This window comes from Triturus cristatus, chromosome 4_1, assembly GCF_964204655.1.
Source record: "Triturus cristatus chromosome 4_1, aTriCri1.1, whole genome shotgun sequence".
Classification (NCBI taxonomy): domain Eukaryota; kingdom Metazoa; phylum Chordata; class Amphibia; order Caudata; family Salamandridae; genus Triturus; species Triturus cristatus.
The window spans coordinates 745,911,009-745,928,042 of record NC_140585.1 but is presented as its reverse complement, the minus strand read 5'-3'; the positions used below and the strand labels follow the sequence as shown (position 1 = coordinate 745,928,042).

The window sequence follows — 17,034 nt, the reverse complement described above, 5'->3', positions numbered from 1 at the left end:
CCATGTGCGCTACTGTGTCCCCCTGAGGACTATGGTAGAGGCCCGAAATGCATTGGGATTAAAATGATTCATCACTCTTCTTGAAAATGTAAGAAGCATCTTTCAGTTGGACGACTTACTAATTTCTGCATTGTCTTCTTTTTATAATTTTGTAACAGACTATATATTCATTCCAATTTAATATCACATGTTTTGGAAACATAATTTGGCTGTTTACTTCAAGTTAAACATTTTTTTTGTTTTGTTACTAATGGGTAAGGGAGTTACATTGGATAACGAACCCCTAAGTGGGACACATTAGTGCACATGGTGTCTAGACCAGCGGTTCTAGTCATTAGTGACTTTTAGAAAGTTGCCATTTTCTTGCCTTAGCAATTTGCTTCCTGCAGCCTATCCCTGGTCACATGACTGGGTGTAGTTGGCAGTCGGGCTTTGTGTATACCTCTTAGACAGCCACACACAATGGGAGGTTAGATGTGACTAGATGGGATATCACTGGTAGGATGGGCGGGAGCAGCTGGACCTGGCACTTACACTTGAATAGGCTGTGTCTTGTCTCCACACAAAAAGCTTGTTAGAAATGGGGGTCTCTAGTTGGCAGCGGTAGGTACCTTTGTCCAAATAGGGACCTTTGCTTCTAGTCAGGGTAAGGGGAATATACACTTTAGATAACCCCTGCTCACCCAATGGGTAGCTAGGCATGAGCAGACAGACTTATCCCAAAGGTAATGTGTAAAGTATTTGTACTCAAAACACACAGTAATACAGTGATAGCACCACAAATGGACACCACACCAGTTTAGAAAAATAAAGTATCTTTATCTAAACTCAACAAGGCCAAAACGGAAAAAATCCAACATACATGTATTAATAATATGACTTTTAAAGGTTTAAAAAAACTTAGTCCATAAACAACTATGGTTGCGTGATTTCTCTCAAAGTACCTGTAGTTGCGACAAAATTCACAAGGCCGAACAGCTGCAGAGTGTGAACTGGGAAGTGTTGAAAAACAGAGATGCGTCAGTTGCTGAGACCCTGGGGAGGCGATGCAACAGTTCTGCTGTACGCAGGAGAAGTGATGCGTCGAATCCGGTCTGTCGGGGGAAGTGACACGTTGATTCTGAGAAGGTTCTGGTCCGCGGGTGATGCGTCTGGAAAACTTGCAACACTGGTATGATGTGTGGAAAACCGGGATGCGGCGATCAATGCGGCGGCATCGAGCGGCGCTGCGTCTGTTCTTGCAGCGGCAACAGGCATAGCGTCTGTTTTGGCTGCGCCGCGTTGATGCGTGGCGATTCTTCTCACACCACGGTACTGCGTCGGGAATAATGCCTGCAAGAAGAGCGATGCATCGATTTTCTTGCAGTTACGTACTTCCAAGAGCAGGAACAACCTCCAGAGACCCAACACAGGCACCTATTGGCAGGTCCGAACACCCAGCAAGGAAGTTCAGGGGAGCTGGGGGTGAAGTCCTTGTGTCCCTGAGACTTCGGAACAGAAGGCAAGCTCTACCCAAGCCCTTTGAGATCTTCCTTAAGAAGGGGGACACAGCACAAAGTAAAGTCCTTCTCCTTTCCTTGACAGAAAAAGCTACTGCAGGCCAGCCCCAGACAGCACACAGAATGGGAGCAGTGCTCATCCTCAAGTTTCTCCAATTCTTCTCCTTGATCCAGAAGTAGTCTAAATTTATGGGGTTGTAGGCCTAACACTTGTACCCCAAAATGTCTTTGTTCTTTTGTGCAAGGGTCTCTGTGCCCAGTCAAAACCAGATCTGGTGCAGTATGACCACAGTGGGTGGAGACAGAATTGTGCAAGGGAGACTATTCCTTATTCAGGTGCAAGGAAATCTCCTCCCACTTCTCTAAATAGAACCAAGCCCCATTCAGCTCAGCTATCAGTCATCCAGAAAGTGCCAGACTTACCTCAAACCCCCAGTGGCTGTCTACAGTGAATGCACATCCCCAGCCCCTATCACTCCAAAACCAATCGGTCAATACGTAAACAGGCAGATGCACACAGAATGGTTAAACAAGAACATGCCTACTTTCTAAAAGTAAAAACAAATACGTAGCACAATGCACTCCTTCCCTTAAGTTTAATCCTTATGTAGAAACTGCTTTCTGTTGGTGCGTGTGTTAACGGGTGCTGGGATCCGTCCCAAATCCCAGCTCGTCATATTATCACCATAAGGGCTCACAACTAGTGAGCCCACCTGTCGCACTGCGAAAAGAGGAATATTTCCTTTCGTTAGGCCACTTCCTCCTAAGTTCTACCATATTTCAACCATTGTATACCAATCCTTTGTTCTAATCCTTATTTCAGCAATCTTTTTGCTCAATTGCATCACTCCGGAGACAGTTAGATTGTTCCTTAGGTCTTTATTCAAAATTTCAAATGCCTCCTGTGTGCCCGTCAAGGCCTTCACCAGTGACATGTAAAGGAACTATCGTATTACAGGAAGAGCTCATTTCATTACACCCAATGCATTTCGAGTAACGAGACTCTTCGTCAGGGGTCACACAAAACAAATTAAATTAAAAAAGACAGCTCAATAGACTGCTCAATAGTAACTTGCAGTAAACCAAAAATAACTTAAACACCCCCAATACCTCCTCCCTCAAATACCCCCCTGCTAACACACAGTGAATTAACTCAAAACGAATCCTGTCCTCTGCTTGCTCAACCCCACCTAACTAAAAAATATATAATTCAATATCCCACCACAAAACCACGCTTATGCCCCAAAAATACCACTTCTAAAAGTGCCATTTTCAAACACACAATTTAAAAACCATCTTTACTAAAAGATGTCAGTAAATTCTGAGTTCAGAGAGCCTAAACTTTATTTCTCCATCTTGTCCCAATGGGAAGTTATACCTGTACAATGTTAAAAAACATTTCCTATTCTATCCTATAGGGCAAGATAGCCTTTCAATAGTGAAAAACGAAATTGGCAGTATTTAACTATCAGGACATGTCACACACACCAGTACATGCCCTGCCTTTCACATACACTGCACCCTGCCCAGGGGGGTACCTTGGACCTACCATAGGGGTGTCTTACATGTAAGAAAAGGGAAGGTCAGGGCCTGGCAAGTGGGTGCACTTGCCAAGTCGACATGGAAGTTCAAAACTGCGCGCAGACATTGTAGTGGCAGCTCTGAGATATCTTTTCAGGGCTACTTATGTGGGTGGCACAATCAGTGTTGCAGGCCCACTAGCGGTATTTCATTAACAGGCACTGGCCCACTTTAGTACACTGTCCTAGGGATTTAGACAGTATATCAAATATGCCAATCAGGTAGAAATAATTGTAACAACAATTTATACAGGGAGTGGGGGGCGCTAGGTGGCGCACATCCAAGATGGCCGCACACCTGTGAGGCTCTGGAAGCTTAGTGATCCTATCCGCCAATTATCCTCCCGTCTACCGCCAATTTTCACGCTATGCCACTGGCTATAAGCTCCTTGTACCTGTTGGAACGCCCGTGACACAAATCGCGGTTCTCCGAGCCTCGGAGACTGTCCGGAACGATCTCCTGAACTGTGCCGCTCTGTGGAAGCATTACACTGGACGACCTGGTCGGCTGCCGCTGCCACCCGAATCTCGGGGATTCCACGTGTCTGCAGGCCTCTATTTCATCAAGACCGATCCCGGCATGACTGAACTTGTGAGGAAAGACTCCCTATCGCTCCCTACTACCTCGGGACTGCCGCTGTATTGAGCGGGGACTCACTGCTACTTGTGTGGGAGCTACGCGGCGGCGGACTGCTTGTTTCCGGTGAGAGCGCGCCATTTCTTTATCTTCTCCCGCCGTCTAGCGTGCTGCCGCCGGCGTTGGCTCGGATGTCCTCTCCAAGGTGGATGTTCCTCCCTGTGCCCTCCTAGGACTCCAGTACACCGGCACGGCTCTGCTACCCCTGGGGGCATTCACAAGCGATCACCCAGGCTGCGAGACAGCTGCTGAGACGCGTGCTGTCAGCTCTGCCCGGCCGCTGCTGCCGTTACCACCCCGGGGGCTTTCACACGGCTGCGGGCCCTGCCGGTGCCGGGTCCGCTATCTCTCTGATTTCATAAGTGCCGACTACCATCCCCTCACGCCCGCCTTCAACGGAGTTTCTGACGAGACGGCTGGGACTTTTGGCCGCTACCTGCGTGAGTGGGGAGGTTGTGGACTCGCCACACATTGTGAAGCCTTTTTCTTTTTGACTGGTGTGGTCGCATCTCTGAACTCTTCCCTTTAGGCCGCGACTTCGCAAAAATGGCACTTACTCGGGCGGGCCTGATCTGTAGGCTTGTGAGGCCCCCACTGTCTGCTGGAACATACCGAAGGGCCAAAACTGGCTCTACATCATTGTGGGCGAAGACATACACTGGGACTGTTGTGCTCCATATTACTGCTGGGATGGCGCCATTTTGATGAGATAAAAAGCCGCTGCACGTTGGATTGATCGTTGCTGACTTGCTGCATTTCAGTTTTTGGCGAATTTCTCCTTTTGGCATTCGGCAGCCCTACCCGCCTGCCTACACACTTGTGCGCCACACATCGCCATAGCTTCTGCCGGCGCTGACGTCCGGGACACTAGAGAGATGGGGCCGTTAGCCGTCCACAGAGGGCTGCCTCACCCCTGGTCGGCATCCTCAGAGACCTCTACTGATTGTACACCGCTACAGGAGCTAGTGCACACTAGAATTATTGCCCAACGTACTACAGTGCTGAAGGCGTCATTTGCATCGGAATGAACAGGTGGTGCATTGTTATCTGACTCCTGCTACCCTGCTGCTTTACACAGCTGGCACGCACCACCTTTTGCATTTGGCGGCCCTACCCATCTATCTCCGCATCTGAGAGCCGCACACCGTCATAGCCTCTACTGACACTGCCGCCTGGGGGTCTGGGGAGGAGACCTCGGACGTGTCATCATCACCTGCCTCACATGCCTGGGGACGCTCTCCACAAAGAATCTATTTGCTCCCAGTCCGTGCCCTAGCCCTTCTGCCTGGGCAGACATATCTTGTGGATCGCCTACACACCTGTAACGTTGTGGTAACTGTTCACCCAGCAGGAAGAGGGGGAAACCTGATGGGCGACAACCCAGACTCACCTAAGAAAATAAGAAGGCTTCCACCAGATCCACCTCTGCAGACTCCGGGTAAGGCGGTGCGGAGCAGATCCCGGCGCCCTCGTCTTCCTCTGGAGATGACGTCAAGATATTGCTTCTGGCAGTTCAGCACAGCCTCTCCGGGAAAATGGATACTATGAATACCCGATTAGATTTCCTGGTTCAGAAAGTTGATAAGCACGATGGTCAGTTGAAAGAAGCCGAGCTTCGAATCTCTGAGACTGAAGATGCCACCTCGCAGATGCAACAACAGATGTCGCAAATGGATAAACTTCTAAAAATAATTGCGGCCAAGAATGAAGACATCGAAGCGAGGAGCCGCCGGAACAACATTCGCCTCATAGGTATCCCTGAGAGCACGAACACGGGGCACATGGAGGACTATGTTGAACGCCTCTTAACTACTACCTTTGGCGCTGACTCCTTTTCGCCATACCTGGTGGTGGAGCATGCCCATCGCTCCCTTGGCCCCCGCCCGCCACAAGGACTCCCAGGCCCATCATAGCTCGGCTTTTGAATCATCATGACCGCGATGCAGCATTAAAAAAAGGCCAGAGAACAGAAGCCGCTCCAATATGATGGCACCACTTTCAGCATATATCCAGATTTTACTATAGCGGTGCAGGAGGCACGCCGCAAATTCCTCCCTGTTAAACAAAAACTGTGCAAAGCCAATATAGAATATGCCCTCATGTACCCTGCACACCTACGGATAATGAGTCATGGTAAACATATCTTCTACACGAATCCACAGCAGGCGGAGGACTTTCTGAAGGTCAACCAGAGGCGTTCCCCGAGGTGGGAGGGCGTTACCCGGTCCCCTTCTCCATACTTTGACTGACTAGCAGCTTCATAGACATGGACTGCATTGACCCGGGGAATACCCTCTTGCCCTCGCATGTTTCACTATGGAGTTTCCCGTTGGAGGCAGAGAACGTCGCCTTGACTTCTACGTTGCTGGGGGCCGGGTTCGCCCCCACGCTGAGACTCCCACTCCACAAGATGGTCACGGACAGATAAGCGCCCTGCTGGGCTTTGACTGCTTCAAGTGGCTTCTTATCCAATATATGTTGTTCTCCTTTTAGTTCTTAGGTAGATTGGTACTATGCACCACCAGGCACCAAGCAGGACATGCCACGTGGTCCCGATTAGATTATTGGATTTGCTCACGTGGAGTGGCCCCCTGGCTTCACTCCGTCAAGCACTTTGATCGCACGTACTCGGATCATGCACCGGTCTACCTAGAATTAATTCTCCCTAACTCAATTGACACCCCACGCTGCTGAAGACGGGTGCCTGAGGCGCTGTTAGATACAGTTTTTCAAACCAAACTCGGGGAAGAGATTGCGGATTTCTTTGCCAGGAATAGAGGCTCTGTTGATCACATGGGCACGTTATGGGAGGCCTTTAAGGTCACTGTCTGAGGCATAGGTATATCCAAAAGTTTTGGGGTACTCCGTGACATAAGACGAAACTTGCACCGTTTGGAGACTGAAATCAAACAGCTAGAAGCTGACATGTGGTCAGCTACTTCGGGTGCCCAGTTGGCTGCGCTCCGTGAAAAAATCATGGATTATACTGTTACAGCAGACCATGAAGTGAAATTTAGAGGCAAATACTTTATTGCTCGACGCTATGGGGAGGGTGAAAGATCTGGCCGTGCATTGGCAAGCACTATTAAACAACCACGCTTCTCCAACTACGTGTTGGATGTGATTGACAATGCAGGGACACGCCATAGAGAGAGTCTCGAAATTCTAAACACATTTGTCTCTTATTATGCGGATCTCTATAGCTCAAAATGCACCCTTCCCCAGACTTTACTCCCTATTTAGAAGACATAGCTCTTGGGTGGCTAGGTGACTCGCAGCGCAAATTTCTGGCAGCTTCATTCGAAGATGATGAGCTGAGGGAAGCAATCAATTCAATTCAAATATCTTTATTCGGGTATTTGAAAATAACCATAAAAGATACACATCTTAAAATTGACATTCTTTTGTTTAAAAATCACAATCAAATATACAGAATAACCCTAAAAATCAATAGTACATAAAAAACCCCAAAATACGAGGTCATTAAAAAAACAGGACAATCAAAGGCTATAATTCATTATCTATAATCTACTCGTAACAGTTGATAATGGCTATGTCTGGCGGAAGCTTTTAAAATCATATAAACAAGGGAGCAATCCTACAAGTTAGTTCTCACCTCTAGTTTTTCTTAGTCTAACTGCCAATCGCAGAAAGTGCACAGTGCTAAATAATACAAATGGGTCAGCGGAGAGTTTAAGAAATAAGAGGGCCACTTTAGCCTGTCTAATTTTCGAGCGTTTCAAGATGTTTTTTAGAAACCGCTTTCTTGGGAGAGCATAAAAAGGACATATAAGAACAAAATGCATGGTGTCTTGCGGAGATCGTTGATCGCAGCCGCAACACCCTTTTTTACTAACATCACTCACGTAACCAGCTGGAACTGATAATATGTGGTGCAAGAGATTTAATCTGAATCTTGTTATCAGGAATCTATCCTGTCTGTTATGTATATTGGACAGGTAAAATTCCATACCCACACAGGTTTTTAAAAGCTGGTGTTCTTTTACAGTACATTTCCGCCCTTCCCTTACCTCTCTAACACTAGCTGAGTGGCGTGAGAAGTCTGCCTTTATGACACCCTTATCTCTATTAACTATTGTAGAAGGATTATCAAAAAGATTAGCATGGCCCAAACTAGTTAATGTATCCTTTACGTATTTGAGCCAGGATATTTGCATCCCCTTATCCCTATTCATACAGTCCTCCAAGATTTGTCTGCTAAGGCTTGCCTCGGGGTTTGTCCAGATTTTAATCCAACAAATGACGGGTTTGAGGCATGCCCTTTCGCTGATATAAGAAATCCCCAGCTCTTCGTGGACTATAAAAGAGGGAATGCTTTGAGGGACTTGCAAAAGTCTCCTTAGGAACTTATCTTCCTCCAGCTGAATTTTTCTATCATTTATAAAGCCCCACACCTCACTTCCGTACAGGGTTTTAGCACAACAGATGAGATTGTATAATTGTACTATTTCGTTGGGTGACCAACAACCCAATCTGCGTGCATAGTTCATGATTGACCCCTCCACACCAAGTTGTTGGGTACATTTATGACTTACAAGGGGTTTAAAATTTAAGTCTTTGTCAAAAACCATACCCACGTAGTTAAATTGTTTTACCTTCTCCAATTTGTGAGTGCCTATGGTAAAAACACAATTCTTGTGTGGGGTTTTACCCACTTCCATGATAAAGGATTTTGTGAGGTTAGGGACCAGATCAAGGTCTGCCATGAAGCTAACAAATCCCCCAATGAGGGCCTGTAAGCTTCTTCCAGTGCGCGCCAGGAGGACCGCGTCATCTGCGTATAGGAGGACGGGTATTCCTCTTCTCCCAATGTAGGGACAGTCTGCCTCCAGGGCTCCGAGCGCCTTATCTAATCCATTAATATAAAGCGTAAACAGGAAGGGCGCCAGGATACATCCTTGCCTCACCCCACCCTTACACTGAAAATCCTCTGTGACGTCACCCTCATTTGTATATCTGACCCGTGCCGTGGTGTTTTGGTGGAGCATACGCAGAGCGTGGATCAGACCTGAATCCATGCCCATGGCACTCAGGATTTCCCACAGCCTTCTTCTGTTTACACAGTCGAAGGCCGCAGAGAGATCCATGAATGCAAGATACATTGTCCCCTCCCTGGCCACAGTATACTTTGCCACCAGATGGTAAAGATTGAGGCATTGATCAGTTGTGGAGCGCCCCTTTCGAAAGCCATACTGGACGTCCGTGATAATGTTATTTTCGTCAGCCCATGTCATTAGACGGTTTAAAATGACTCTTCCCAAGACTTTCGCCGTTACATCTATTAGGGATATTGGGCGGTAACATTGTGGGTCATTTTTATTACCCTTCTTGAATATGGGCACAATAACGGCCGTAAACCAAGATCTTGGCATGCCCACTTCAATAGCTGTATTATAGACCCTGGTTAAAATGGGGGCCCAAAGGTCTGTCTGGCTTTTAAATAAATCCGGGGGTATCCCGTCTGGTCCTGGCGCCTTCCTCATTACTAGACCTTCTATTCCTAGTTGAACCTCATCCACTGTAATAGGTGTCCAGGCACAACTGGGACATCCAATGACTAATGCAGACTGCGTCTCCGGTGCCCCACGATTATACAAACTGGTGAAATGTGCTTCCCACGCCTCTGGTAAGATATGAGACGCCATTTGCGGTTTATCTTGGGGTTGAAAACATGGGGCGTTTATTATCCTCCAGAAGCTGCTCATGTCTCTAAGCTCGGCAGCCTCTCTTAAGGATTCCCAAGCTTCAATTTGTAAGGCTGTTTTCCTCAACTTGGTCGCCTTTTTATAACGACTCCTGCATGCGGCTATGTATCCTTTGTCCTTGGGGACCTTAGTTAGTGCCAACTTCAAGTCCCTATGGGCCTTTGAACAGTTCTTATCGAACCACCTGGGACAAAAGTCAGTCTTAGGCTTGAGTTTACTTCTTAAGAGACTATTGATGTGCTGAGCAGTGCCCTCAAATGCTACGATTAATTCAGTCCCCTCTACCTTAGGATCTAGGCACCTCCAGGTATGATTCTCGGCATTGTCGAGGAGAGCTCTATGGAGTTCGACACCATCAATGTTACTCCATTTAATTCTTCTCCCCTGATCCCTGGCCTTGTATTCACCCACAGTAGGAATTTCCGCCCCCTTGGTACCAAGTGTGTCCGCTAATGACAAAATCAAGGGGTTATGGTCACTGAACACGCTTGGCATTATCTCAAAATGGGCTACCCTACTTTCTAACACGGTAGATATAAAAATATAATCTATAATTGAATCCCTTCCTCTTGCCTTAAAGGTCGGGATCAATACATTAGGTGTCCCATGCCCAATCATGTCCATCGTGTGGGTTAAAGCAAACTTACATAGAATTCTGCTTAGTGCCAGGCCCTCTCTAGAGTGATCCGGATGCCAGCCCTTAATAGAGGGACAGGCATCCCACGTACCACCTTTCCATTTCAGGTGTGAGCACTGATGGCAATTAAAATCCCCCATAAGAATTAACTGAGAGCCTGCATCCCTTGAGTCGTTTAAGCTAGTCAGCCTCTCTTCCAGCTCAACCAGGTTTAGCATAGATTGACCTGCATTATAAAAATTTATAAAAATAATCTTCGATCCCTTAGAATTAAGTCTCACTCCCTGTAGGCAACTTGAATCCCACCCCAGATCTACCCACCTCCCGTTCAATGCCAGTGCCACATACATAATTAACCCCCCCATGGCGCGACCCATAGTTGATTTCCTGGCTGCAACAAAGAATGATTTAAAACCTTCAACAAATGAGGCATTATTACTTGTTTCCCAAGTCTCCTGGAGGCAAATAACATGATATTTTTTAATAAAATCTTGCCAGTCCGGGTTTTGAATCTTAGATGCCAGTCCAGCGGTATTCCAGGAGATCAACCTCAATTCATTATGGTTTGGATCTAGTCCTTTGAGTGCTCTGGGCAGGTTCCTTGGGGTAGTGCCCCTGTTTAAACGATTAGCTGGAGGGGTTCTGATTTCCACTTCTCTTCCCAACACGCCTGCAAATCCAACTGCTAGGTCTAGATCGGGAGCCCCCGAGACCAAATCAGGCACCACTAAGGGTAGTGTTTCTACATGGTTGCTATAGGTGTCTGAGTCTATCTCGTACTCCCCATTCCCTGGTGACGGTAGTCAATCTTGCTCATCCAGGGCAGACAGACTTGTAAGTGGGGCAAATCTGTTCATTAGAGGGCCATGAGCCTCCTCCCCTCTTACCAGGGCTGCCCCTGGCCCCTGCCAATTCGTACCCTTGACCGAGGCTTTGTTTCTATAAAAGAAGTGTAGGGGTAACATCCTAATACAGGACCCAGTGCCTCCATCCTCATGCCGATTGTCCAACAGTTCTCTGACTAACTCAGGGTACCTAAAGTTAACGATCACACAGTCACCCGCAAATTTTTTCCCGGACTTTCCAATCCAAGCTACCCTCCTAGCCATAAGGATGTGCCTGTGCTGCAAGCTCCTGGCAGGTGTATTACTAAGTAACCAGTGTGCAGCTTTGTTAATCAGAGCGTTGGTCGTTTCTTCTCTATCGTTATTGAGACCAGGCACTCCTACCAACACAATCGAATATGGGCTAGAAGCGGGTGGCAAATCCAGGATCTGGAGATCTGGGGTGCTCTGAACGCAAGCATTCATGGTGGTTTTTTCCATGATGGCTTGCTCGTTTGGTCCCCGGCAAACCTCGTTAGGAGTGATCCGTGTGATATCCTGGACCATACCACCAATGGGTCTATTACTTATATTCCCCTGGTCCAGAGGTGTTTTCCTATGAGCTCTATCCTCGGGGTCGGGGTTCGTTACAAACTTTTCCCCACTATCAGCCACTACTGGGTCTAGGTGTTGAGCTGGGAGCTGTTCCATTTTTCCCCCAAAAGCTATAGTAATATCCTGCAGCTCCCCCACCCTGTTTATATTCTGACAGTCTGGGCATGCTATGTTCTCGGGATTTATATTCCCTCCTTTGCTAGACTTGGTTTGCCCTCTGCGGCCAGGCTTGCTGGAGCGATTAGCGGCGCAACTTCCGCCACTCTCTGATTGCCCTGTCACAAGTTGAGATCTTTTGGAGCGCGTGATTACTTCGCTAATAGGTGGCTGTGTAGGGTCAGGATTAGGCGTTAGAGGTTGTACGCTAGTCGCCCCCCTTAGTGTTTCATCCCCCATGGTAATATTCTCATTTACCAACTGAATGTTGTTGCTAGTGGGCATTGGCTTTGGCCTACCTATATTACCGAGATCTGTTGTTAGTTGGCCTGCTGAGTCTGAGACCCCCTGAGAACTTCCGTCTGCTGCTATCGATGTATCAGAGGATTGAGGCTGAGATGGCTGTACTTGCGTCAATTGAGACGGGCAGGTTCCTCCGCCAGGTGTAGGGCAAAGGGCTATGTTGCCCAATGAGGACCGTTTATTAGCTATTAAAGAGTCCAGCGAGAGCCGTTTCTCCGTCAGCAGGATCTCGTGGGCTAGGAGTGTCTCCGCGCGTGTAATAAAGGCATCCAGTGTTCCTCTTACCCCTCCCTCTGCCCTTATATGCTGAGTCTTAGGCTTGACCATGATATGATATGATTAGCTCTACACCACTTGTTTATTCTCGTGCCTTGGTGGGGAAGATTGTGTCTTTTATGTCTTAGGGGTGTACGGTTTCACGACAATCCCTCTCCTGTTGTCCACCTGACACCTATCAGTACCACATACAGGCAAGGCGGTATAAGCAAACAAAATACCTCAACAGGATACGAGGATATCGGGAATCAGTGGGCATAGCCGGGTTGACTTCAGTACGGGATACTTATAGCTCACCAGCAAGGGACCGGGCCCAGCCCTGCCTCCTCCTGCCCCGGACGGCCACAGACGGTCCCGCCCTTGTCCCGGGCTTCTCCCGGCGCCGCCCGCGTGCGTCCCGGGACGTGGAGGGAGGCTCGCGCTTTTCAGTGCCTCCTGGCGCGACGGAGCGGAAGTGCCCCAGTGGCGCTTGGGAGGCTGGGGAATGTAGGCCTGTAGTCCTGCAATGCCGTGAATGGCAGACGGCAGCAGCAAGGCTGACAGCGTGAGTGAGGTAGAACGCTGCTAGCGGGTCCCAAAGTAAGTGCTTTCTCCTCCGCCTCCTCTCTCGACTGCTTTCAGAGTCCCCCCAGTTATTATAAAAATATAAATATCTTTATATAGCTTGGATCAGATCAAAACGTTAGCAAAAGGCACATACATATAAGTAAAGTTACTTCCAAAATCACTGGCCCTTTTGTGATGTTGTTTGACTTATTCACAGTTCTCTCAGTAAAAACCATCTTTGTATGCTTTTTCTTTGAATGTTCCTGATCAAGTTCTCATAAAAATAAGCTCCCAGATTTATGTATTCTTTGGTAAGAATATAAAATTGCAGGTTTCTGTTTTCCTTTTTCTTTACCCAGGTTCACTAGGGCAAGACAGTTCAGAATTGGGTGCCCAAATGGGGTATCTCCACACTCTTCACATCGGCACCGACTGACACTGCCCTGCGCCCTTCAAGACTGTCCAACCACTGACTCTATGGCCCGCGCCGGTGAAACTATGCCCACCAAATGTGTGAAGTGACAGAAGCTCAAGAACCAGCCGGGCCCAATACCGCAGCTCTCCCGATGAGCCGGTGCGGACCGTGCTAATCTCTTGTTTAATGTGGACACAGTCTCAGGCAAATTGAATTCCCGCTCTGTCCCTGGCAGCCCAGATGACTCCTAACACACTCCCAGCAACGTGCAGCAGTGCGGCAGGGATCGGTTACCTAGGGCCGGCCTCGCGCTGATACTGGCTCCTTCGCTCTCAGCTCTCCGCAGTTACCAGGGCCCCAGATGGCCTCTTTCCAGCTCTCCCTTCGCTCTCAGCTCTCCGTAGTTACCAGGGCCTCGGACGACCTCTTTCGAGCTCTCCCTTCTCCTCTCGCAATCATGCAGATGAAATCGGGGAAGGCACCAGGATCTGATGGCCTTCCCATCGAATTTTATAAGACCTACATTGACCAGTTGCTCCCAGTACTGAAATAGGTATTTCTCAAAGCCTGGAAGGCACGCATCCTCCCTGCCTCGATGAGGGAAGCACTAATCACGTCCTAATTAAAACCAGGTAAACTCACAGACCGCTGTGAGTCCTACAGGCCTCTCTCTCTCATAAACACTGATGCAAAAATACTTGCGAAATTAATAGCGAACCGCCTCAGCCTCCTGATGGATAAATTGGACCAAGCAGGGTTTATTCCCGGAAGGGCGACATCACATATCCTCAGGACACTGTTTTCCATCTTGCAAGCGGTAGATCCCAAGCTCGCACTGGTAGCTGTATTTCTGGAAGCCTCTAAGGCTTTTGATTCGGTGGAGTGGGACGATCTGTTCACTATTTTACAAAACATGGGGCTCCCTGCGAGCTTTTTATTCCGGATCAGACTCCTTTACACTTCACCAACGGCGAAAGTCTTGATCAACGGACACACGTCACCCCCTAGCTCTCTCTCGCAGCACTCGACAGGGTTGTCCGCTTTCCCCTATCCTCTTCACCTTAGTAATGGAACCACTAGCAGCCAAGAATAGGCAGCACTATAGCCACGTAGGCCTGCGATGTCTCCTTCGTCCAATTCTAATTTCTCTATACGTGGATAATGTCACCCTCTACATCAAAGACCCCCACCAGAATCTGAACCCACTATTGCGCAAATTTGTTAAATTTGGCGGTCAATCAGGTATTCATAACAACTGGTTCAAATCACAGATTTTCCTGCTGACCAGCTCTGCCACACCTGTCATGTATGGACCCCCCCCACCCCGGTAACCTGTGCCCGATACCCCCTGACACCCCGCATATACTGGCACTTGTCCTGGTGACTCTATGAACTGCCTCCTTACTTTTCCATATGCCTCCTTACTGGCCCTGGCAATGTGTATCTGTTTCCATTGATTGCTGTCATTTTTTCCTCTTATTTCTGGTGTCTTTTGATTTGTGATATTGTATTACTGTCCGTGATACGGCTGTATACCTGCTGAGACCTTAATTGTATGTCATTGTTGAACATGTCAATAAAAATAAATAAATAAAAAGAAAAAACTATTTAACAAAAAAAACAGAACAATATATACAGGGAGCACTTGCACGTTGACACCGATCAGCAGCGGCAAAGTGTCCAAAGCATCTAAGCCAGCAAAAAGGAAATCGAGCACAACATCAGAAATACAGGAGGTAGAGGCAAAAAGTCAGGGAAACCACGCCAAAGATGCCAGATCTCACAGGGCTGCATACCCCATGTAGTTAGCCTGGAGCCAGGGCGGGTAAGGCAGGTTATCTGCTCAATTCAAAGGCATGGTTCTAGAAGCTTGACCCACTTCAAAGTTACAACTGTGTATAAAGCAAGGACCTTAGACACCACCACTTCATTACATGTATGGACCTGTGGATACTCTGCCAGGAGGGGCGACTGCTGTACTGCTACAAGGACTCCCTGACACTGACTGCTGCTCAACAGGAACTGCTGCCCTCTTGCTTGGGGAAGAAGAACTGGACCTGCAACTTCATCTTGAACCTAGGACCCAGGAGTTACTCAAAGGGCTAGTCTGCTGGCCTCCTAATTTGTGGCCCAAGGACATAAAAGTATCCCCAACAGCTCCTAGGCCTGACTTTCACGAGTTCCTTACCCCCAAGTGGTGGCTCCCAGGTCCTGGACCCTTGGTGTGGCTCTCATGCTCTTGAAATCATGTTTTTGTGTTCTACGCAACTGTAAGCGGACCCGTTCACACAGGAACTATGATGCTGCTTGTACCAAAATTCATTGTGGTCCTCCAGCTCATCTCTTTGCACAATAAGCAGCAATTGCTTGTGGAGGACTGCCACTGCGAAGCTCCAGCCAACTCGTCCGCGACGCCCGGTCTGCTCTTGACACCGACCACCTCCTGCAATGCTGTCCTTGCTTCCTGCAACCCTCTTCAACAAGAACGGGACTCTTGGCACAAAACTTGAGATGGTAAAATTTCACCGGGACTAATCTGGGACTCTATCTGGCCCGTGCTTAATTGCAGTCAGTCTGAACGTTTGACTTTGATCCGGCCACAGTTGGCACTTTATGCTTTTAGGTGCGATTTTTTTTCAGTTTATTATTTAAAAAATATCATAACTCTAGTTCTACCGATTTGTGTCGTTTTGGTCTTGTTATATTTATATAATTTAGTTCAATTTTTCTAAACTGTTGTGGGATCTCATTGTGGGATGTTTTCACTGATTTACTGTTTGAAGTGTATAACAAATACTTAACGCATTGCCTCTAAATTAAGTGCAGCTGCTCTGTGCCAAGCTACGAGGGGGTTGAGCACAGGCTAATTTGTGCCTTTCAGTGACTAGAATTGTGGTTGCTGCTTGACTATGGCTAACACCCCAGTCAACCAGTAACCACAGCGACTTCACAGACTGACACATTTCTTTTTTGTCATTATACATTATAACAAAAAGTGCAATTTTCTACTTTGCTGGCGTACATAGTTACTTGCTATCATCCTCGCAAAGCATTTCAGTGAGCTGTATGCTGTTCTCCCTTTCCAGCATACACCATTTTTAAGGGGCTGGGTTGACCTCCAGATGCATCCAAGTTTTGTTCCATGGGTGTTGCTTTGTTTTAGAGCTCACTCGGGAGGTTATTCTTGCTCTGGACAGGTGTAAGTCTAGCTAAACCTAGGGCTAATGGGACTGCACAAAAGCCTGGTCTTCATCTTCTTGCATAATTTAAGAAGTAAGGAGGAAGCTCTTATGTGTAGTGGTAGGTTGTTCCACCCTTTAGAAGCGATGTAGGAAAATACTGGACCACCAGATCTAGTTTTTCATATGTGTGGGATGTGTGCAAATAGAGGAGTCCAAATAAAAAGATGCATCTGGGAGGTTTGAGAAAGCAGATGCAGTTGTTGCGGTATGGTGGGCCATTGCTACATGGTGCCTTGAAATTGTGGGTGAGGAGTTTAAATTGTGTTAATTTGTGTATGGAGAGCCAGTGTAGCTCCTTCAGGTGTGGTGTAATGTGAGGGCAGCATGGGAGGGTGAGTGATTCTTGCCACCAAGTTCTGAATAGTCTGCAGCCTTAGGGTGATTGTTTTTTGTTTATTCCAGCATAGAGGGTGTTCCCATAGTCAAGCTTGCTTGTGATGAGGTCATGTTTGGCGTTTTATTCTGTTGATAACTAGGTGTCATTTGAAAATCTTCTGCTGCATCTTCAGGGTATGGAAGCATGAGGTAACAGCATTGACTTGGGTGTTCGTGTTGAGTTTGCTTTCGATGACAATCCT

The 17,034-nt window shown here is 47.6% G+C and overlaps 1 protein-coding gene across 2 annotated transcripts in view; it reads left to right on the top strand.

Annotated features, from left to right (window-relative positions):
- The window catches only part of NFYB (nuclear transcription factor Y subunit beta), a 179,791-nt gene that overhangs the window by 46,916 nt on the left and 115,841 nt on the right, over positions 1-17,034 (top strand). The window lies entirely within an intron of this gene.